Source organism: Anser brachyrhynchus (genome assembly GCF_964034855.1).
Source record: "Anser brachyrhynchus genome assembly, chromosome: 3".
NCBI classification, from domain to species: domain Eukaryota; kingdom Metazoa; phylum Chordata; class Aves; order Anseriformes; family Anatidae; genus Anser; species Anser brachyrhynchus.
The window spans coordinates 96,224,628-96,247,220 of record NC_137696.1 but is presented as its reverse complement, the minus strand read 5'-3'; the positions used below and the strand labels follow the sequence as shown (position 1 = coordinate 96,247,220).

Sequence of the window (22,593 nt, the reverse complement as noted above, 5' to 3'; positions counted from 1 at the left end):
CTGTGCTTTGTCATTATGCTTGTTTTCCATACATTATTTCAAGCTACATTATTAACATTATTATGCACTTTGTATTAAAAAATTAAAATTTCACCTGTGTCAAAAACAAGTTTTCATAAATACAATTTGAGAGCAATTTCTGTGGCTTGTACATGATCTCCATCCACTGTTTTCTGTGGTGGTCCATCTACACTATACCTCTGCCTCTGGTGTTGACTACCTTTAGGATCTTTAGGAGAATTTGTGTCAGTCTATGTCACCTCATTTCTGTCACTTTCTTTTGCAGTAATAGATTTGAAAGGGATTAATAAGTGCTAGAACTTGTGGCATCCAGACTGTCAATGCTTTAGCAGGTCTTCTAGGTTCAATTTGAAAGCCAGTATAAAGGCATTAAATATAAATTTTTAAAAGATTGCATGTTCAAAGAATTTAGTTACACATTTTAGCCAGCCAATAAAAGATTTCAAATGGTTTCACTGAAATTGTAAATTAATCACCTCTTCACATCCCCAGTAAATACCAGTTCCAATAAACTTAGCAGCACCCAGTTACCCTTTTCTACTACTGGTATCATTACTATCCACCTATATAATGAACTCTTGGATGAAAAAATATAGGCAGCTTGGATGAACAAACCTGTTGAAGGTATTCCTGGAGAAATGTGACTTATTTAAAGCACAGTACATCAATACTTTTAAATTAAGCAGTCTTTCAGGTCATAAGTATTCTGATATTTGAAAATTACTCACTTGGTCAAATACACTTTCCTTCCAGTTCAAATAAGACAAAATTCTACTAACTCCAAAATTGTCAATGAGGTCCTCATGTCACTGAGGTCCTTTGTTAAAAGGGGTGAAATTGGGATTTCTTTTCCTACTATTAAATTTTTAATACAGCTTGTGAGTTCTGACATAAACTCACTCAATGTTAATGTTGATACTCCTGTGAGCTACTTTGTAGGGTCCTGCAACTAATAGTTAAGTTAAAATGTTCTTAAGTATGTTTGAAACTGTATCATTCTTCACACCCAGTAATTTTGTTCTCTGTTTTTACCTTGAAAACACAAAAAGATATGAAAGTGATGTTAATTGGGCACCCCACCTGTGCATTTCCCTTATGGGAATTCCTACAGCATGGGTCATCATTCATTCTTTCCTCACTCATGCTTCCTATTTACATAAGGGTACTGTCTTCCACCTCACAGACAGGAGCCATGAACCCAGACCATGCCAGGTGGTAGAATCCCTGGTGGCTTTTCAGATAATTCTTTGGAGATGTTTTTCCATAGAAAATATCTAGTTCACTGGACATCCTTCAATTTAAAGCAGCACATATTCTATTTCCTGAGCTATGCTACGAGGTCCTGGCAATGAGGTAACAATTTTGCGTATAAAGGTGCTCTCAGTAGAACAAATCTGTATCTCCTACCAGATACACAGTGATCCAATGTCTCACCTGAGCTTCTCCAGCCAGCTCCTCCTTACCCTATCAATCAACAAGTGATGTTGCTTTTGATCAGGGCACAGGCAAAATAATGCATTTTCTACCTTTGAGGCTATTTCTCTCATTTACTCAAATTATAGCTTCGTCATAAATCACCCCAATTATAGGACCTACATTCTTTTCATTATTTAAAGCAGAGGTATTTTTGCTATAATGGCTTGCAACATAGATTTGTCTTTTTTTTCTTTTCAGTTTCTTGCTACTCCTCCTGTTTGCTGTTTCATTCTGTAGGACTTCTCCTGGAACCAATGTGGTGAAAAGTAGTATGTGCAATCCCACAGGGCATCTGAGATTCCAAAGAATTCCAGCTTTTTACTACGTCATAGGAAGCCAGTTTTATACTGGCAAAACCCCACATACTTTTCCACCTTTGGAAGCATAAAGACTTGCTTGAAAATCACAGTTTGGCCCCATCATCAAGACAAAGAGATGTTTACATCTGGCAATGGAGACATATTATTGTAATTACATCTAACATTTCTAGTACCTTTTAGTCTGTGAGTTGATCCCTACCACATCCTTATAAATCATGTAAATACCTCATTTGAAAAATGAACAACCTTAAGCACAAAGCTCTCAAATAATTTGTCCAAAGTCACACAAGCAAGTAAGTGACAGAGAATAAAACGTAGGAATATTGATTCTCAATTCTGTATTCTAGCCACTAAACTAATTCTTTCATTTTGATGCACCCAAACTCAAACACACTGAGACTGTTAACCTGATTAAGTTTGAAAAAATTCACTTTAGATCTATTTTCTTCTGTATGCTTAACTTTCCTCCTTCTATGTGCATACAAAACATTTGTTACATTGCTGTTTATTAGCAATGTATTTAAGACCTAATATACTATTTTTGCACAACAACGTTAACATTACATAAAAGAGTGGTTTGCCAGTAGACTCCTGTTGTGCAATACACAATACTTTAAGCCTGAAAGCAACAGTATGTTCAATTTTTTGAAGTAAATAAATTTCCAAAGCTATAGCATTTGAGGGGTATTTGTCTGCCACATAAACGATTTTTAACATTCCCATTGTATGCAGCATGGTGAAACATTCCATACTTCTCCCAGTAGTAACAGTGTATCAGCATGAACACTCAGATAGTTATTATTTTGAAGACATTCATTTTCTTCCTACACATTGGAAGCTTATGGTTATTGTATTTCCACCTTATCTTTAGCATAGCAGGCTTTAGTTTTACCAGTCATTACTGATGCTTGAGCCAAGAGTTTTTAGGACCAAAGTCATCAGAGTCAGAACATTTTGGAAGACTTTATCACAATCCAAGTTTGCTGGCATACCTAGATAGTGGAACTCATACAGTCTGACCCTTTCTCTCCTTAGAGAGCATCCATAACACAAAATGAATGGTTCACATTGTGCATGTCTGAGTTAGCAGTTTTGTATTTCCTACGGTATCTTACCCCTAGGAACGGAATATCTAGATGTTACATCAGCTACATCAGGACAAATTGGTTGCTCTGAAAAGCAATAGAGATTACAGAAGTAACTAAATCACACCTATTTGGGTGATTTTCAAATCATATCGTGAATGGCTCAGTGTTGTGTAGTTTTTCATTTATGAGAACAACTGCTGGCATAATAATAACTTAAATCTGTCACTTTCTTTTCACATTAAAAATCTTAAGAGTTTGCAGACTATAAAAACAATATATGAAATAGAGTAATGCTCTGAGAAGAAAAAATGTGCCTTTCATTATACAGCATTTCGTTTGCTTTCTATTTCTATTTCTATTTACTCTATTCCCACATGGCTGAAAGGCAGGGAATAGGAAGGTAATCATCTGCAAAACAAGAGATATTTTTAGGCAGATAATATTTTCTTTAACTTACATTCTACTGAGAATTTCATGTAAATGTTAACTAGTTTGTTCTTTGCTTATTTTTACTATAAAGCAGAAGCATACATTTTATACCTCAATTGCAGTTTTAATTATTTCCCTGTTTCTATTATCTTCTTTTTTCCAGGCATTTGTCTCTTATCACTCATGACCTCAGGAGAGTATTGTTCTTTCTTAACTCCAAGAGTATTATTATCACAGAAAACATGAAGGTGAGCATGGCTCCCATATCAAGAAAACTGTGATTTTTAAATTCTTAATTTAACACCTGTTTCACAGCTAAACCGTCTTTCAAGACCTGCAAAGCTTTGGCATTCCATATCAGCAGAACTCAAGAAGAAAAAGCTTTTTGTATTTGACCTGGGAGCACCTTTAATTCAATGAGAGAAACCTGCTACATTTTCATTGGTCTCACAGCCATGCTGGTAAAGTGTTGTCTTTCTTCTCTCAGACAAATAGTACGGCCATTGATACATTTAGGGACAAACCTTGAGAAAGCAGGTGTTACAAGCATATATGCTGGCAGATTATGTTGTTTTCATTTCACTAACACTGCCAGCTGCAGTAAAATTCCACCAAAGAGAACCTGGGCATTTGCAGTGGCGCATAATTTAACCCTGCCATTGATTGCACTTTATATGAGTATACCCAACATGTGAGGTCTTTGAATAAAGGACTGTGAGATATGGACCAGTGTTAGAAACCAGAACTATTATCCCTGAAGCACTATAGAAAGATTTACCGGTCCTTTGCAAGATTCATAAACCTTCATTGCTCTTTAAACTCACTCGCCTTCCTTCCTAATGCAATTATGAGAGGATCTGTGGCTTTGTTTAGGGTTGTTATTTGCTCTTTGTTTCTGTAAAACTGCTATCAAATGCAGCCAGAAATAAAATATAAAATGTTTTGAATAAGATACGATTGTCTATCCTTCTATTATCATCCACTCAAGAAGAAACATCTATTTGTGTATGGATTACATTGCCTGTCATTTTCTTATTTCTCTCCAGGATGTGGAAAATGTTGAAACAAATGTATGAAACCCAGGGAATAAAGCGTGAAGGAAATGGAAGTAGCTGGAACATAAAAGGTACATTTTTCTCTACTATAGCCACAACTGCCAATTCATGCCCACATCTTCCTACTAAGCCTTACTAAGATAATATGCAGTTCTCTTGACTTAGGTTAGTTGCAGCAGGTGTCTGGTACTCAGAGTATCATCCCTCAGGGGTTTCAGTCAGATGAAAAAAGGCTTAAAGCTTCCAGGACTGTTTTATGGGAGAGGTCAAGAGTAAATGCTCGCACTAGTCTCTTTTGACCATAAAATCTATGAAGCTTTGAAACTGTTCCTTGACATCTCCCAGCAACTCTCCATTTTCCCAGGGTATCATCCACAGCATAGGGAGAGATATAATATTGTGATCTCCTTGTGGAACATCATAGTCTAATGATCAAAGGAGGGTAAAATTGAAGGAAAACGTTAGAAACCTGATGAAGAGTGTGAAAATGAGTTAAGATGTATAAAGTATTTAAAAGATTTCAGTGCACTAGCCTTCTTGTCTCTTCTTTTTTTTTTTTACTTTGTTGGAAATCTATATTTCTGTGTTCTGCCACAGGGAGTCGTTGGGGCATCACTAGTTATTCTCTGCCTTCCTACCTCCTTAATGATATATGGAATGGTTTTCACTCAGCATTCCTCTTTGAAGGTCTATCTACAGAGTTGCTGACATATTCGACAGGTAAATAACCAAATTTCAACTAATCCTGCCAAAATAAGCATTGGATGAGCAACAGGGCTGATCAAAGCAGACAAAAAAAACAAACAAACAAACAAACAAAAAAACCTTCAGATTATTTATTTATAAAAGAGACCTCAAAAATAACAATACAGAAAAAAGGGCAAAAACATAATTGTAAAATTGCTATTATATCCTATATAAATTCCCTCCTTATCTATGAAATATTTAAATAAGACTCAAAGCCTACAGTCTGTTTGGATTTCTACCATTCTGTGGGACTCAAATGGAATGAATAAAGATTTAAAACTCCAAGTAAACTAAAACCTAAAGTTCCATTTCATGATGACCATGACACTTCCAAGTTACTTAGGGTCTTAACAGAGGTGAGTATTTAATGCCACATTTTGCAGAACAAGAAGGTAGAAGAGAATCCATGTGATACAGTGAATACATAATTTAACAAGAATCTTAACATAGCATTACTAATAGCTTTTATTAACATTCTCCATATCCCTGTTTACTTTCTACCTATATATTCTCCTTCACTATTTCACTATTGATGATGACATTCTTACAACCTACTACCCTGGCTTTGTCCTTACCTTCTTGGAGTGTGGGGGAGGGTTATATCTAGTTATCAATTTAGTCATTTGCCAGTTAGATGCCAGAATATATAACACCACCGGTGTCAGAGTGGTGTCCAAACACAAGAAATAGATATACCGGTTCTTTATCCAGTGCATTCCTTGTCCTTTGACCCTGGGAAAGTGGAAGGTTCCTGGAGCAGAGAGAGGCCACAGAGAAGGCACCCTGCTCTCCTCTGGCATGAGGTCCTCTTGGTGACAGGAGAAAGAAGCTGGTCGTTGGCTTCCCCTTCTTGCTGCAAGGGTTCTTTATGCACATCATGTACCAGCTGATCCTGGATTAAAAAAAAAAAAAAATCTGGGAAAATGAATCATAGCAAAAAAACATACAGGAAAATTGCCAGTCGGATAACAAGGACTGTAGTCTTCAGTAGCTGAGAAGAGTGAAAGAAAGGATGTAGCATAGTGGTCTCCCACTTTATTCTCCTGAAGAAGCTGGAGGCCCATGGCTTGGACAGGTACGCTCTTTGCTGGGTTAAAAACTGCCTGGACGGCCAGGCCCAGAGAGTGGTCGTGAATGGAGTGAAATCCAGCTGGCGACTGGCCACCAGTGGTGTTCCCCAGTGGTCAGTGTTGGGACCTATCCTCTTTAATATCTTTATTGATGATTTGAATGAGGGAATTGAGTGCACCCTCAGTAGGTTTGCAGACAACACCAAGTTGGGGGGAAGTGTCGATCTGTAGGAGGGTAAAGCCCTGCTAGGGGACCTGGACAGGTTGGATCAATGGGCAGAGGCCAATGGGATGAGGTTCAACATGGCTAAGTGCCAGGTCCTGCACTTTGGCCACAACAACCCCATGTGATGCTACAGGCTTGGGGTGGAGTGGCTGGAAAGCTGTGAAGAGGAAAAGGATCTGGGGGTGTTGGTCGATGCTTGCCTGAACATGAGCCGGCAGTGTGCCCAGGTGGCCAAGAAGGCCAATGGCATCCTGGCTTGTATCAGGAATAGTGCAGCGAGCAGGACCAGAGAGGTGATCGTCCCCCTGCACTCTGATCTGGTGAGGCCACACCTCGTGCACTGTGTTCGGTTTTGGGCCCCTCACTACAAGAAAGATGTCGAGGCCCTGGAATGTGTCCAGAGAAGGGCTACAAAGTTGGTGAGGGGTCTGGACCCCTCACCATGAACCTCATGAACCTCATGAACTTCAACAAAGTATTTTATAGAAAAAAAGTCTATAAGAAAATGCTATTTCTTTGAAAATAATTTCTATAGAAAACTTAATCAATTTAAATAGGTCCCTATAAACAATTTTCTATGGGGAATTTTCTAAGAGAACTTCCCTTTTTCCTTGTTATTACGTTACTACAAAAATACAGATTTATTTATTTATTTATTTAACTTGGCTATATGACATTTTCTTATTATAGTATCCTTAACAAGGACATTTTATGTAAAAAGGGAATGATGAAGTTAAACTGGAGCATTAAGTCAATTTGAAGTATTCTGGGCAGTAGCCCTTTGAAAAACAACTCATCATAAAAGGAGACTGCTGCTAAGATACTATGGACACTGTCATGATAATGTGTGCTTTTGTGTGCATAAATGTGTGTTTTATATTTTAACAAATTGTTGGTTTATGAACATAACAGATTATGAACACTGCTATTAAAGTTAACTGGTATATTAAAGACTGAGTGGAACATCCAATTTCACGTTGAAAAGACAACATGAAGTTAGTCATAGAATCATAGAATATCCCGAGTTGGAAGGGACCCATAAGGATCATCAAGTCCAACTCCTGGCACCACACAGGTCTACCCAAAAGTTTAGACCATGTAACTAAGTGCACAGTCCAATCGCTTCTTAAATTCAGACAGCCTTGGTGCAGTGACTACTTCCCTGGGGAGCCTGTTCCAGTGTGCGACCACCCTCTCAGTGAAGAACCTCTTCCTGATGTCTAGCCTAAACTTCCTCTGCCTCAGTTTAACACCGTTCCCGTGGGTCCTATCACTGGTGATAACGGAGAATAGGTCACCTGCCTCTCCACTCCCCCTCGCAAGGAAGTTGTAGACTGCGATGAGGTCCCCCCTCAGCCTCCTCTTCTCCAGGCTGAACAGGCCCAGTGACCTCAGCCACTTCTCATATGTCTTCCCCTCTAGGCCCTTCACCATCTTCGTCGTCCTCCTCTGGACACTCTCCAACAGTTTCACGTCCTTTTTGTACTGTGGTGCCCAGAACTGCACACAGTACTCGAGGTGAGGCCGCACCAGCACAGAGTAGAGCGGGAGTCTCTACTCTAGAGATCTCTATTAGAGCGGGAGTCCCTAGTCTTCAAAGTAAAACCCATTAAAGAGTGTCATGAAAAAAATGGCCACAAAGCTTGCTAGCTATTTGAATAGAAGAGCACAGGCACACAGTTCTGAAGTGAATTGAAAAGACAAGCCAGAGAGACTAAAGAAAAAGAATGAGCAGATGTTGCAGTGCAGATGAGGGAGGTATGTAGCCATTTAATTCTACTGGAGTAACAGGCAAAAAAAAAAAAAAAAAAAAAACAGTGTCCATAAATGGGTGCTGAATTAGTTTTCTGATTTGGAATAGCTAGCTAGTTGAAATAGTAAAAATAAAACATCGAAAGAGTATAAGAATTATAGAATCATTAAGGTTTGAAAATACCTCCAAGATCATCTAGTCCAACCATCAAAATATACAGACCTGAAGTCCAATTAGGTTTATGGGCACAATTATGACCCTGTTAAATCATCAGTAAAGCTCTCCTCAACTAGAAGAGACCCTTTGATGGTCTTCTATGCATTTTTCTGTCAAAGAAAATGTTCAAGGTTCTCAAGGTTATTCAGGTATCTATGCTATCAATTTCAGTGCAGTTTTACCTTGGAGAGTCTGGGCCTACTGTCAAAGCAGAATACTTCACAAAGGAAATCAGCTTGCATGACAAATTTCCTACTCTGCCTGAGGAGGAGTGCAAAGGTATTCTCTCCTAATTAAAATATGAATGCTGTCATCTGATGAACATCCTTGTGAGAAATAACAAGCTCCCTAATTAAATGTGCGATTTCTTGACATTTAAACAGGTCAATTTTTTTTCAATGTGTCTGATCATTTATTTGAGGTGCTTCTTCCAGGCATGTTTATTATACTAACCATAATTAATAACCACCACAACAGACCCTTCTAAAACCCAAAGGTGAATAATGTAGTTTTGTCCTTTTATTCAACTGAAATTATTTTAAAACAGACAATAACTATAATTAAATGTAAGATAGAGGTTTTATTCTTATTAAGACCTAACCAGCTTTCCAAGCTTCCTGTATCTGTCTTCTGACATATATCTTTCATAAAGTTACCTCTTTATTCTTCTTGGTTTTAATGAATAAAATGTTATTGCATAAAGCTCCAAAATGGCAGATCATTCAGGCTTTACTTTACCATTATTACTTGAAAAGGGTGCTTATGCAGATAGGCTGTAAACTGTGATACTGGTAGACATGAAGACGTGTGGGCACAGACTTTAAGAGCTTACATGGTTCCCACAATGGTAATAGCTGAAGACAGATCCTGATTTTTAACACAGTAGTGAGAATTTCATATATGTAGCTTTCAACAAGTCCGCCCCAAATTAATCTTTCTTTTTCACAGAATTAATAAAAAAAAATAAAATCCTATACTCCAAGTGAGATTGAAGCATACGAGTTTCAAAATATTCTATGAATTAAGAGTTCTTGTAAAAAAAAAAAAAATCTTTTCCAGAAAGAGCAATCACAGTCCTTTAGAATTTGCCAAGTTATCCATCAATTCTAAACTCCCAATTTCTTAATAGTTATCAAGAAGCATGAGAAAATGTTATGATTTACAGGCTTAAATTTTTTGAACTAGGGAATGACCTTTCTCACCAGGTCTCTAGAGACAATCTGGCATTTATTACCATCTGCTTTGTTAGTCTACAATATAAAGCTAATTTAAGTGATCACTCTGTTAAAAAAAAAAAAAAAAAGTTGCATGCTGCTTTATTGCTTTTGTGTGGCTTGGGTTGTTTTGTTTTTAGTTGTTGTTTGTTTCTTTGTCTTGCTTTATTTTGTTTTTCCCCAGTGAGATGTCTGCCAGGGGGTTGACCTGTTAGCTTTATATTTATTGTGAGGTTTTCTTTGAGGTTACAATACTATTTTTGTTCCCGTACTGCAGGGACACAGAATAGGCAACATGTCTATTAGGTGGCTACACAGTTCTCAGACAAGCATAGTAATTGCAATCAGCGATTGTTTGCATACACATACCAGGTTACGAACTGCAGCAGTGAGAAACAGGTATATTACCAGTGTTTGGCAGAGAGCTGGGGCAATAACCTCTTAAATGGAACCTGTAAGAAATAGCAAAAATATGTCAGAGCTCTCCGAATTTATAATTTTCTATGTCTAAGGTCAATAGTTGACTACTATAATGCAGAACAAATTGCTGAGAATCAAAATTATGTTTTTTCTTAATTTTTAAATCCTTATTTTTTCCATGTGATAATAGACTGAGCACTTTGCCATTTCTTATGTGTCTCAGGAGTAATCACAGCAACAACAGCATTTAGAAGGTATCTCACCTCTTTTGGCAGTGTCCGTGACTTAGCTGCTACAGCAGAAGTAGTATTCCAGGTTCAAATAAAAAATAAAATTTCTAGCTTATGGAAGACTATTCTTTTGGGAAATAATATTATTTTTACCAGAACACAAAAGGGGAGGCAAACAGATATTATGATGAAAAATTCTCCAAAATAATATTTTGAAAGAAAACTCCTTGCATAGTAGAAAATTATTATGTTTGGGTTTAATTTAGAAATTTACTCATAATGTATTATAACTAGTAATGCTACTGTCTTTCCTAATCACACAAGAAGTAGTCAGAAAATTTAAATTAATGCTATCTGTCTTAAACTGTCTAAAAACCATGCATCTTGCTTTAAACTTTTAAAATTATTTAAACATTTACGAATTGGAGAAGTCCTAATTAAATAGATATTCTCCATCGTCTCATGACTCCAGATAGAATTAATGGCAGCCTAAAACAGATGCCCAGACTGGGAAGAATGAACCCAACAGGTGAGTGGGCCTTGTCAGGTGCTGAATTGCACTTAAACCTCTATCAACTAGGAGCTATTTAAAATTCAAAATTCAGGCAGGGTCTCAAATAAATATTACTCATAGAAGAAACATTAAACATCATCTTGAAGGACCCTAAGGCACCTCAGATGCCAAACTACCAAATAAAAAATGTATTAAAATTGTTAGAAGGAGCAACGAAAACTTAGTTTACTATGTCTCAATACTGTGTCCATATTAAATTTGCTTTATTTTTTTTCACTAAGATATCATACTGGAAAAATTCAAGATTTTGTAAAAATATATTTCTTCTTTGACACTATGTGCAGTTTCAAAATTCCCTGTTTTTTGACCTGTTTACTTTAGAATTAGGATTTATTCGTATCTCAGTTTTGATAGGGGTTCCATGTGTTCCTTATGTTATACACCAGAATACATGACAAGACAAGGAAATATGTTTTCTTACATCAAATTAATCTCTTTCAAAATCTGTAAAAGGTTAATTGTGCTTTTAATCTATGTATAATAAATTATTTTCCTTTATATCGAGGAAACTCTGTGTTGTACAAGGTTAAAAAAAATAAATTAAATACATAAATAAATAAATAATAAAATACAATTAAGATTTACAGATATCTGAATATTTTATTTTCTATTCTTCATCACTCATTCCCCTATTTAATTGCAGCTGCTAATGACAAACGTTACCATCGAATACTTATCTTCACTGTACTTCACTGTCCAAAGATTACCAGAAAAGGAAGAGTCAGAATCTGACCAAAACATGTGAGCGATAAGCAGCTAAGAAAAAACAGTCTTAGAGAAGTTAATATGATATGGAGTGCATGGGAATGCATTCTTCCAGGACTTTGTCAGCAACAGTGCTCCTGTAAAGCATAGTCGGTCTGACAGGTAATGAAGAGAAATGTGGTCTTTAAGATAACAAGGACTGAGCACATCAAATATTTGAAAAATAAATTGGATACAGAAGTGAATTAATTGCCATATATGTTGGTCATTTGTTAGAATATGCAAATGAGCTGTTTTAAAAATTAGGATGAAAAATTACTGTCAAAATTAGAGATAGATTTTATATACATGCATCCATGTACATTCATGTGTATATACATATATATGCATATGCATATTTTAAACAGAAATTCAAACTAGAATCAGATTCATAGCTACACGTCCAATTTCCTTTCTTATCTGAGAGGAAAAGAATGTGCCTGCAAAACAAATATGGGCTTTTTTCACTAAGGTGCATTTGTTGTTTGAAGTTGGTTGATTTGCAGTTGGTAAATATTTAAAATTTGGAAGGATGAATTTTTCAGAATTATACTTTGAGCCAAATGTTGTTAATAAACAATTGGCTTTTTAAAATTAAGATAAAAATATTCTTAACTACATGAACCATCTTCCTAAGTACATTGTTTTTAAGTTATGATCTTTTTGCAGTTCTGTAACTCTTTTTGCTTTCTCAGCTGATCAGCTAGTACATAGTAATGATGAAGTCACATTTCATTTACAACAGTCATACAAAGAATTACTGTCACCTTTGGAAAATGCTATGCTGTGTGGAAGTGCACACCCCGGGAGTCAAGCAACTGATAGTTGGTTAGCTGGCGCACACAAATACTTCTGGTAATTTAGCTGAAACTGTAAAATGATGAACTTACACTCATCTGTGCCAAGTCAAAAAAGTGATTCAAATATCACTTTTTGTGATATCACACATTTAAAAGTGATTTAAATCAGTTACACTCATTAGAATCCTAATATATATATATATTATATATATATATAAAAAAAAAAAAAAAGTGTTACTTGCTGGTTGGGTTGTTTGTACTGGAAAAAAATCACAATAAATGGAAAATGTAAATGAAAGTGTAGAGAGTTACAATGATTCCCATCTTCCACCCACAAAGGAATTGGGCACTACTGTGCCAGAGCTCAGATTAAACTACCAGATTTTGAGTTTTTTATGAGTCTGAGCTATTTCCCCATTTATTTGTTATTGTCAGTATTTCAGCATTATTAGTATTCACATTCTCTGCTACAATTTTGTGAGCATGTTGGGAACATAGAACATGCTCACAAAAATACTGCACATCTGGGTGTTTCCTATGTGTTTTAGCTTGGGGGATGGAGGGTTAGGAGGGGAGATTCCTTCCCTCAAAGGGTTACTGCATGAGTGCAGAGTACTTCTGCCAGTGTGCTGTGGTGCTGGGCTTGGTGCTAGCACTGCTGCTGCTGCTGTACTGATTGCAGTGCTAGCACAATTCAAAGATTTTACTTAGAGTTACAAAATATGGCAGGGGATGTACCACCACAAAACCCAAAGCAAAAGCTGTCCCTGCATGCAAGAGTCAGTTCTGTATGTGTGCATGCACACATAAGTATATGGAGGATGGAAAACCTAATAAAAATGTAAAACATGTTTATGAGATCTGATGCAATACACAGCTTTGCCAATGAATAAAAGATTTTAAAATAAAACATGTTTGGCAACTTCCAGTTCCTGCTTGCCAACTTGGAAAGGAGCAGAGTGATCAGGGTAAAGTAATTAAACATTTTTAGCCTTTGTTTTCCATGCTATTGTCTTCATCTTATTGCTCAGTGTTTTGCTAGCCTAAATATTGCTTTAAAACATGAGCTCTGAGGTCTTCCCCTTCTTGTACTCACACTGATAGTTCTCAGTTATAGTCCCTCATCACCATCATGAGTAACCATGGACAAGCACCCCTACCATTAAACACAACAAATCTGGTTAGCAAAAAAGACTGCACTTCATACCCTTTAACTCAGCAATAAGATGTTTTTGAGATTCCTCCTTGTGTGGTGCATTGTAATGGGTTGTGTGATTAACAAGCACCACTGCCAATAGTCAGACACCAGAGCAAAACATTTCCCTGCTCTTGCCAAGCAACGAATTTAGGGCCCAATTCAGTTAGAGCACAGCCAGTTTCCTTGCTACAGAAGCTGGCCATGAGTTTTACTGAAAAAGCCTTTTGCTTTCAGAATGCAGATAAGAATTCAAGACAACCTAATTAAAAACATTAATGATTTTTTTTTCAGTTGGTGTTTTCTTCTGCTTGACATGATTTATTGTCAGATAGCTCTGAGCATAAGAGCTTTTCTAGATGTATGGCTGCAGAAAAGGATTCTTCATCCATGCCAGGGACACTTACTGTAGTTCCTTCCTGCTTGATTAAATTCCTTTTCCTTTCCTTTTTTTTATTTTTTTTCACATTTCTTTTTCTTTTTCTTCCTTCCTTCCTTCCTTCCTTCCTTCCTTTCTTTCTCTCTCTTTCTTTCTTTTTCTTTCTTTCTTTCTTTCTTTCTTTCTTTCTTTCTTTCTTTCTTTCTTTCTTTCTTTCTTTCTTTCTTTCTTTCTTTCTTTCTTTCTTTCTTTCTTTCTTTCTTTCTTTTTCTCTTTCTTTTCTTTCTTCTTTCTTTCTTTTTCTTTCTTTCTTTCTTTTTCTTTCTTTCTTTCTTTCTTTCTTTCTTTCTTTCTTTCTTTCTTTCTTTCTTTTTCTTTCTTTTTCTCTTTCTTTTTTCTTTCTTTCTTTCTTTCTTTCTTTCTTTCTTTCTTTCTTTCTTTCTTTCTTTCTTTCTTTCTTTCTTCCTTCCTTCCTTCCTTCCTTCCTTCCTTCCTTCCTTCCTTCCTTCCTTCCCTCCTTCCTTCCTTCCTTCCTTCCTTCCTTCCTTCCTTCCTTCCTTCCTTCTGTCCTTTCACTTTCTTGCTTTCTTTTTAATTCTACAAATATAAATCACTTCTTCCAAGATCATGTTCCTTTCCTATTGTGCTACAACATTCTTAAATATGTATATTGGCTTCCCTGCATAAAATCACTTCTTATCCTCTACAAAATATTTTATAGTCAGTTTGGGCATCTTCAGCCTGGCACAAAAAGATTCTGCAAGCAGATATGGGCACGTCGTAAGTATAAAGTAATTATTTATTGGCCAATGCACATGAGAAACAGCTACTATTTGGTGAGCTATGAGGTTAAGCACTGGTGTGCCCACACTCTGGTTGCAGCACCTGAAGAGCCTTCACCATCTGAGTAGGTGTCAGTTAGGAGGGAAGAGTTGGTGGCTGCAGTTCCTGGCAGCCATCTTCTGGGGTGCGGAGCTCCCACCTTTCTCCTGTCCCATCAATGCTGACAGCCCTGAGGTTTCAACCCCAGCCCAGCAGTTCCTGACTGACCCAGATTAGATCTAAAAGTGAAGCAGTGGGGGGAGAACTTTCAGCAGGGGCTACAGAGAGAAGGTTACAGTGCAACATGGCATCACCCGTGTTTCTTTCTCAAATATTATTTGATTCCACTAAAGCTTCATTCCTGATTACTTCCCTGATCCTTCTGACTGTACTTTCTGTTTTTCTTCCCCATTAAGTGGTTTTGAAATAGCAAGTCTAACTACTAACTTCCTTCAAAATTTCTCTGGTTTTGTAATAATTGCTATCTAGAGTTGCTACCACCTAGTGTTTTTCAGGTGTCTGGTATCAGCTTGTTATCTACTATTCATAAGACCTTGGGACGTAAACAATGTTTGGCATAAGTTTGTCACTGCAGTGTTTCAATGATCTGTCAGTAGGGAAGCAATATCATTCTGGACTTTTTCCACTATGAGTGAGCAGAATTTTAGCCAAGGAAATATATTTTCTTCTCCTTTAATCCACTTCACAGCAAAACCCAAGAGGAACACCCAGAAAGGACATAATGTGCTTAAGAGTATGCCATTATGTGCTTTGCGAGGCCTGTAGTTACCCCTGCCTTATAGCCATTAAAACTGCAAAGGGCAGTGTGTCTACATAGACAGGTCATGTTTATTACAATACATAAATTCTGTGTGTACAAACTACCTGATCATGAAGTCGAAGAGTCATTTCTCCGGGGCTTCCTGAAACTTTTAGCAAGTCACAGAATCACAGAATGGCTGAGGTTGGAAGGGACCTCTGAAGATCATCTAGTCCAAGCCCCCTTCCAAGCAGGATCACCTAGAGCACATTGTGCAGGATGGCATCCAGGCAGGTTTTAAATACTTCCAGAGAAGGAGACTCCAAAACCTCTCTGGGCAGCCTGTTCCAGTACTCTGTCACTCTCTCAGTAAAGAAGTGTCCCCTCATATTCAGCCAGAACCCCCTGTATTTCAGTTTGTGCCCATTGCCTCTCGTCCTCTCACTGGGCACGACTGAAAAGAGACCAGCTCCATCCTCTTGACACCCTTCCCTCAGATATTTATACACATTGACAAGGTCTCCCCTCAGTCTTTTCTTTCCCAACCTAAATAGACCCAGTTCTTTCAGCCTCGTACAGTTCTTTTGTCCTCGTACAACAGTTTCTCCAGTCTTCTAATCATCTTCATAGCCTGTAGTCATCAAATTCTTCTTTCCTGGGAGGAAAAAAAAAAGTTCATGATAATTTAATTTCAAATGATACATTCAGTTGGGTGATCAATGGCGTTCTGTGCTTGAATCTAGTTGTAGGAGATCTTTCAACCTATATTGTGTACCCAGCCAGTATATATGATATATTCAGGCAGGGGTAATACTGATATGTGGTGGTACACTGTGAATCCAGAAAACTGTGGCTTGCTTTCAGTATTTCAAGCATAGAACTACTTAGTAAAAATACAAGTAATATTCAGACACTTAAGAGTAAAAAAATATTCTGGATAGACACTATAATTGAGGTCAGTCAACTGGCTTACAATTCTTCTTCAGTTTTGTAACATTGTGTCTGTGCATTCTTTACACAGAATGCAAAAAGAACAGAAAAAAAAAAGAAAACATACATTGGAAACATTAAGCTGTATTTATGCGAAAAATAAACACATCGTGTATAAATTCCTGGAAACTATGCTAAGTCACGTGAAAAATAAGGTGATTGATGACAGTCAACAGGGCTTCACTAAGGGCAGATTGCACCTGACAAACCTGGTGGCCTTCTATGATGGGGTTACAACATTGGTGGATAGGGGAAAAGAAACTTACATTACCTACCTGGACTTGTGCAAGGCATTTGACACTCTCTCCCACAATATCCTTGTCTCTAAATTGGAGAGACATGGATTTGATGGATGGACCACTGGGTGGGTAAGGAATTGGCTGGATGGTCACACTCTAAGAGTCACAGTCAACAGCTCAATGTCCAGGTAGAGATCAGTAACGAGTGGTGCTCCTCAAGGGTCAGTACTGGGACCGGTGCTGTGTAACACCTTTGTCGATGACATGGACAGTGAAATTGAGTGCACCCTCAGCAAGTTTGCTGATGACACCAAGCTGTGTGGAGTGGTCGACACACTGGTGGGAAGAGATGCCATCCAGAGGGACCTTGACAGGCTTGAGAGGTGAGCCTGTGTGTACCTCATGAGGTTCAAGAAGGCCAAGTACAAGGTCCTGCATCTGGGCTGGGGCAATCCCAAGCACAAATACAGGCTGGGCAGAGAATGGATTGAGAGCAGCTCTGATGGGAAGGACCTGGTCAACGAGAAGCTTGACATGAGCTGGCAATGTGTGATTGCAGCCCAGAAAGCCAACTGTATCCTGGGCTTCATCAAAAGAAGCATGGCCAGCAGGTCAAGGGAGGTGATTCTCTCCTCTGCTCTGCTCTTGTAAGACCCCACCTGGAGCTCTGTGTTCAGCTCTGGGGCCCCAAGCACAAGGAGGGCATGGAAGTATTGGAACGAGTCCAGAGGAGACTTGCAAAGATGATCAAGGGGATGGAGCACCTCTCCTGTGAAGACAGGCTGAAGGAGTTGGTGTTGTTCAGCCCGGACAAGAGAAGGGAGATCTTATAGTGATTTTCCAGTGCTTAATGGGGGCCTGCAAGAAAGCTGTCGAGGGACTTTTTGTCAGGGAGTGTAGTGATAGAACAGGATGTAATGGCTTTAAAGAACTGTAGATTGAAGTTAGTTATTAGGAAAAAGTTCTTTACTTAGAGGGTGGTGAGGCACTGGAACAGCTTGCCTAGAGAAGCTGTGGATGCCCCATCCCTGGAAGTGTTTAAGGCCATGTTGGATAGATCAACTTGGACTAGTGACAGGGGGGCTGGACCTTTAAGGTCCCTTCCAACCTAAACCATTCTATGATTCTATGAAATGTCAGCCCCAATCTGGCTGTCTTGCTCACCCAAGAAGAATAAAGCAGTCAGTCACACCTTTCAGAAACAACATTCATTGAGTGATATAGCACACAGCTATCCCTAGGGTCTAATCTGAAGGTCATGTCCACCCAATTTATGACATGAAATCCACCCTTTACCATCTATTATAACCCTGTAGTTGTCCACATTGAGTTCTTCAGAGTTCTTTTAGGGGGGAAGCTTCTCTCTCCTTCCCACCTTGCTCTAATCACAAGTGAAAGAGAGGGGAATAAAGGTTTGCAGAAGACTAGAAATGATGGGCAGAGAAATTGCAGAATCACCTTTGCTGGATTTACCCCATTTACAACTTTTGGTACATGGATAAATTCTATACACAGCAGGAAAGGGACAGTAGACATTGATACCTTGCATCTTAACACTTCATGTAGTGCTGAATTTCAAGTATGGCCAGCTGTTGGGGGTTAATCTAAGATGTTTTTATTATGAAAGATTGGCAATTCTAGGCTTAAATGTAAATTTATGATTAACCATAACATTCAGCATAGATGTAACAGAGCCATACAGATGAACAATAGAATTATAGGGTATCTTGAAGCAGAAGGGACCCACAAGGATCATCGAGTCCAACTCCTGGCTCCGCACAGGAACACCCAAAAATAAAACCATATTTCTGAGAGCATTGTCCAAACATTTCTTGAACTCTGTCAGGCTTGGTGTCATGACCACTTCCCTGGGGAGCCTGTTCCAGTGCCTGACCACCCTCTCGATGAAGAACCTTTTCCTAATGCCCAACCTGACCCTCCCCTGTCACAGTTCCATGCTGGTCCCTCAAGTCTTCTTGGTTGCCACCAGAGAGAACCTGCCCAACACCTGCCCCTCCACTCCACCTCATGATGAAAGTGTAGGCCACCATGAGTCCTACCCTCCGTCTCCTCTTCTCTAGGCTGAACAAACCAAGTGACCTCAGACACCACTCATACGTCTTCTCCTCTAGACCCTTCACAATATTTATAGCCCTCCTTTGGACACTATAATATTTTTATATCCTGCTTGTATTGTGGCACACAAAACTGCACATAGTACTTGAGGTGAAGCTGCACCAACACAGAGTAGAATGGGACAGTCACTTCCCTCGACCAGCTAGCAAAGCTGTGCCTGATGCATCCCAGGATACAGCTGGCCCTTTTGGCTGCCAGGGCACACTGTTGAGTCATATTCAACTTGCTGTTGACCAGAACCCCCAGATCCTTTTCCACAGGGCTGCTCTCCAGCCTCTCATCCCCCAGTCCGTACATATATCCAGAGTTACTCCATCCCAGGTGTAGAATCCAGCACTTGCTCTTGTTAAATATCATGTGCTTGGTGAGTGCCCAGCCCTCTAATTTGTCAAGATCTATGTGCAAGGCCTAACTACCCTCAAGGAAGTCAGCAGCTCCTCCTAATTTAAAATCATCTGCAAACTTACATAGAATGTATTTGAGTATCTATCAAAAGGGAAAAAGGAGGTATAGTCTTCTATTGAGGAAGAATATCTTTCTCAACACAGGAATCATTTAAAGAACCTACTCTTTACTCCCCCAATTATTGTGAAATTAAAAAAAAAATGTAGGTAGAAAAAATAAGCAGAAAAATGGGTTAGATTTATAAAAATTCAGGAAGATGTGATGCTCTTTGCTTGTTCTATAAAGATAGTAAGCATTCAAGAGCAGAATGTCTTTTGCTGTTGAGGGAATTTGAAACTGCATCTAACACTATGTATATGAATTCCTTAAACACCAACTCATTGCTCAACTTGTTGTCATTGATTAGCCCAGGAAGAGGAACCACAAGTTCCTACCTCTGCACTGAATGTGCTCACAAAGTAACTATTTACCACTATGTGGCTTCCTCAGACCTTGAAGTGAAAAATGGTCTTGAAAAAATGCCTAAATATTTTTTTGAGATAGATGGTAAACATAATTCTATAGCCTGGCACTTAGAAAGTTCACCTTGAGCTCAAAATTATGTTAAAGAGATAATTGCTTTGTGATATGCAGAGGAAACAAGTTCTAACCTTTAAGAAACATTTAGCAAGCCTAAGAATTTTTTTCATAAGTGCTCACTAAAATTTAACAGATTCAGGAATCTATTATTTATCATTTGTATATATACTTTATTTCCTTGTATTGATGTCAGTGTAAGAGAGTGCTGATTGCACTATTCATTTTAAAATACTAATTTCAACATTTCAAAATTAATTATTAAAAATTGCATACTTGATATTAAAGAGGAGTTGAAATTTTATTGTTTGGACTTCGACTGAAATAGGAGAATTCTCATTTATATATATATATATATATATTCTGTCAAAATATTCCATGTATGCAAGTATTCTAGGCTAATAGTTGACAATGAAATAAATCGGAATTAAACAGTAGTATGTGATTTCATTGCTGTGTGAAGAGTTGATGAAATTGAACTATTGTGTACCATGCTATTTTGCCTGCATAATGTAATAACTGCCTTATGGAAAATAAGTTGAGAATCTCATTACTTGACCTAGGTTTATGATGGAACTTGTAAATGTATTTGCTTTCAATAAATCTGACAAAGACTGACCACAATCCTTGTTAACATTTTGATCGACATCCTTTTTTAATGGCATCTAATTACAAAATGGCCAGTGCAATACAATACTGAGATCAGAATTCAGTTTAGAAATAATAATAACTGCCAAATTTAAGTCATATATTTCCTCTATGGAGATCTGAAATAGCACTTCTCTTTTCTAACATTCATATTAGAAAAGCTTCATAAAAAATCAAAAATGTTTTCTGAAAGAGGATAAAATCCATCTTGTCTGTCTGTCTGAAGTATTCTTAAAGCAACTACTTCTATGATATCAAAGTGTGAAGAGCTCCCCTGCCTGTCTCCTAAGGAAATCATACTCTTCCTGTTACTGGGTGATGCAGATTGGCATGGACTGCAAGTGAGCCATCCCTGGAAAAGACAAAACTGTGTAAGTGATATATAACTTGTAATATATAATGTATATGTAATATATATCATATATATAATACAATTTGTAATATATATGTAATAACTTGTGGCATTCAATATTATGTTTTCTGTAGAGCAACCTATTTTACTTCATCATCTCAAAATCTTTTTCCTCAGTTTGTTGCAGAGTTGAAGGTGGAGCTGGGGCATACCCTGATTCCCCAGTGCAGCTGTTATCTCTATTACCAGGACAGGTGCGCAAAAAACAAAGGCATGAAATAGCCATTAGAATTTAACCATTCTCCTAGCAAGTACTTACTTTTTTCACTACTTAGGATGCCAAACAGAATTCCAAACTGGTAAATAAGGAAATAGACATTATATTATAAATTTATTTTGAGAAGTGCCTAACAAAGCAGCATTAAGAAAAAAATAGATATGTTCGAGGGATGTAGATAAAGTTGTTTAAAAAACACCCTTTATAATGCACTCCAACGCCATAAAATTCATTATTGCATCAGTTCACAGGGAAAAATGGATCAGTTCGGTAACTGACAAGTGTTTCTGCAAGCAGTCTGATTCAGATGTTCCAATTTCTTCATTCAGGTATTACAGTCCCATTTACCCTGGCTTAAACAGACTGAAGCATCAGGACTTAGATTATTCCAGGTGAATACAGAACTAATAAAGAATGATAAGCTTTAAAGCATGAAACTATATAGAAATATTTTTTTAAAAAACAGACTTTTTTTTTTTTTTTTTGACTGAACAACTTGTGAAATGTACAAAGAAACCCTTCTAAACCTTACACCACTAAGGGTCTCATTTTACATTAGTCTGAAATTGCCATCTGTGCCACCGAGTTGTGCTAGATTGTCTTCACTTTTTATCTTAGTTAAACCAGTATTATTTAATGTATAGACATTTTCATGCAATTTTAAATCTTGTTTCATCAGGACAGATTGAGGTTACTAAATAAACCGCTATTAAATCATACATCTAATAATTATACTGCTGTAGTCTTGTGCAGAGATGAGACCTTAATATTTTGGGGACTTTGTTCTCCCAGTCCCCAACATGTTAGTTTTTTTCTCCTGCCTAACATCTATTTTGTAGAGTCTCAGCTTCAGGAAAAAAAATAAAAAAATAAAAAAATCTTTACTGTTTAGCTATTTTTTCCCCTCCTTTGCATAGCAAGTCTCTAGAATGTGGTGAAACTCTTCAGAAACTTCTAAAATAGACAAATTCATAGACTTTAGCACCAGATAGTACTATTATTTCATATAGTCTGACTGCTAGCAAAAATGGCCATAAGATTTCATATGTATCTGTGAAAATGCACACTCATTTAACATTAATCTGATCGCAACTCCAACTTTATCACCTTTCTGATGAATCACTGTACTTAACTTTATTAAACTATTCCTGGTGACTTCTACAAGAAGACAAAGCTCTCAGCCTTCACATGAGGAACACTTACCATCTTAAGGTGTCTGAAGTTCAACTGAAGCAATGTTCCCTCCATAAAGTGGTTGATATTCATCTCACCTAAACTAGTTAGTTATGTAGGCTTCCCCCTGTAGTCAGTAGACATGGACAGCAACTTTCAATGAGGAGTTTAAATGTGTTAAATTATGTCTTAGACACCATAGGTTTAAGATAGTTCCCCTTATATTATGAAAGAGTCTAGGGGAATATTTTAAAGTTC

At 37.6% G+C, this 22,593-nt stretch overlaps 1 long non-coding RNA gene across 2 annotated transcripts in view; it reads right to left on the bottom strand.

Annotated features, from left to right (window-relative positions):
- Positions 1–5,212: 5,212 nt before the first annotated feature.
- The window catches only part of LOC308191586, a 67,366-nt gene continuing 49,985 nt past the window's right edge, over positions 5,213–22,593 (bottom strand). The window contains exons 2-4 of one of the 2 annotated variants that reach the window (XR_013948147.1): positions 15,665–16,194; positions 9,985–10,067; positions 5,213–6,028 (exon numbers count right to left, since the gene is read on the bottom strand). This is a non-coding gene — a long non-coding RNA (uncharacterized lncRNA). Of the gene's footprint in view, positions 6,029–9,984; positions 10,068–15,664; positions 20,477–22,593 lie in introns of those variants that run through there. The other variant, XR_013948148.1, reaches the window with a different exon arrangement.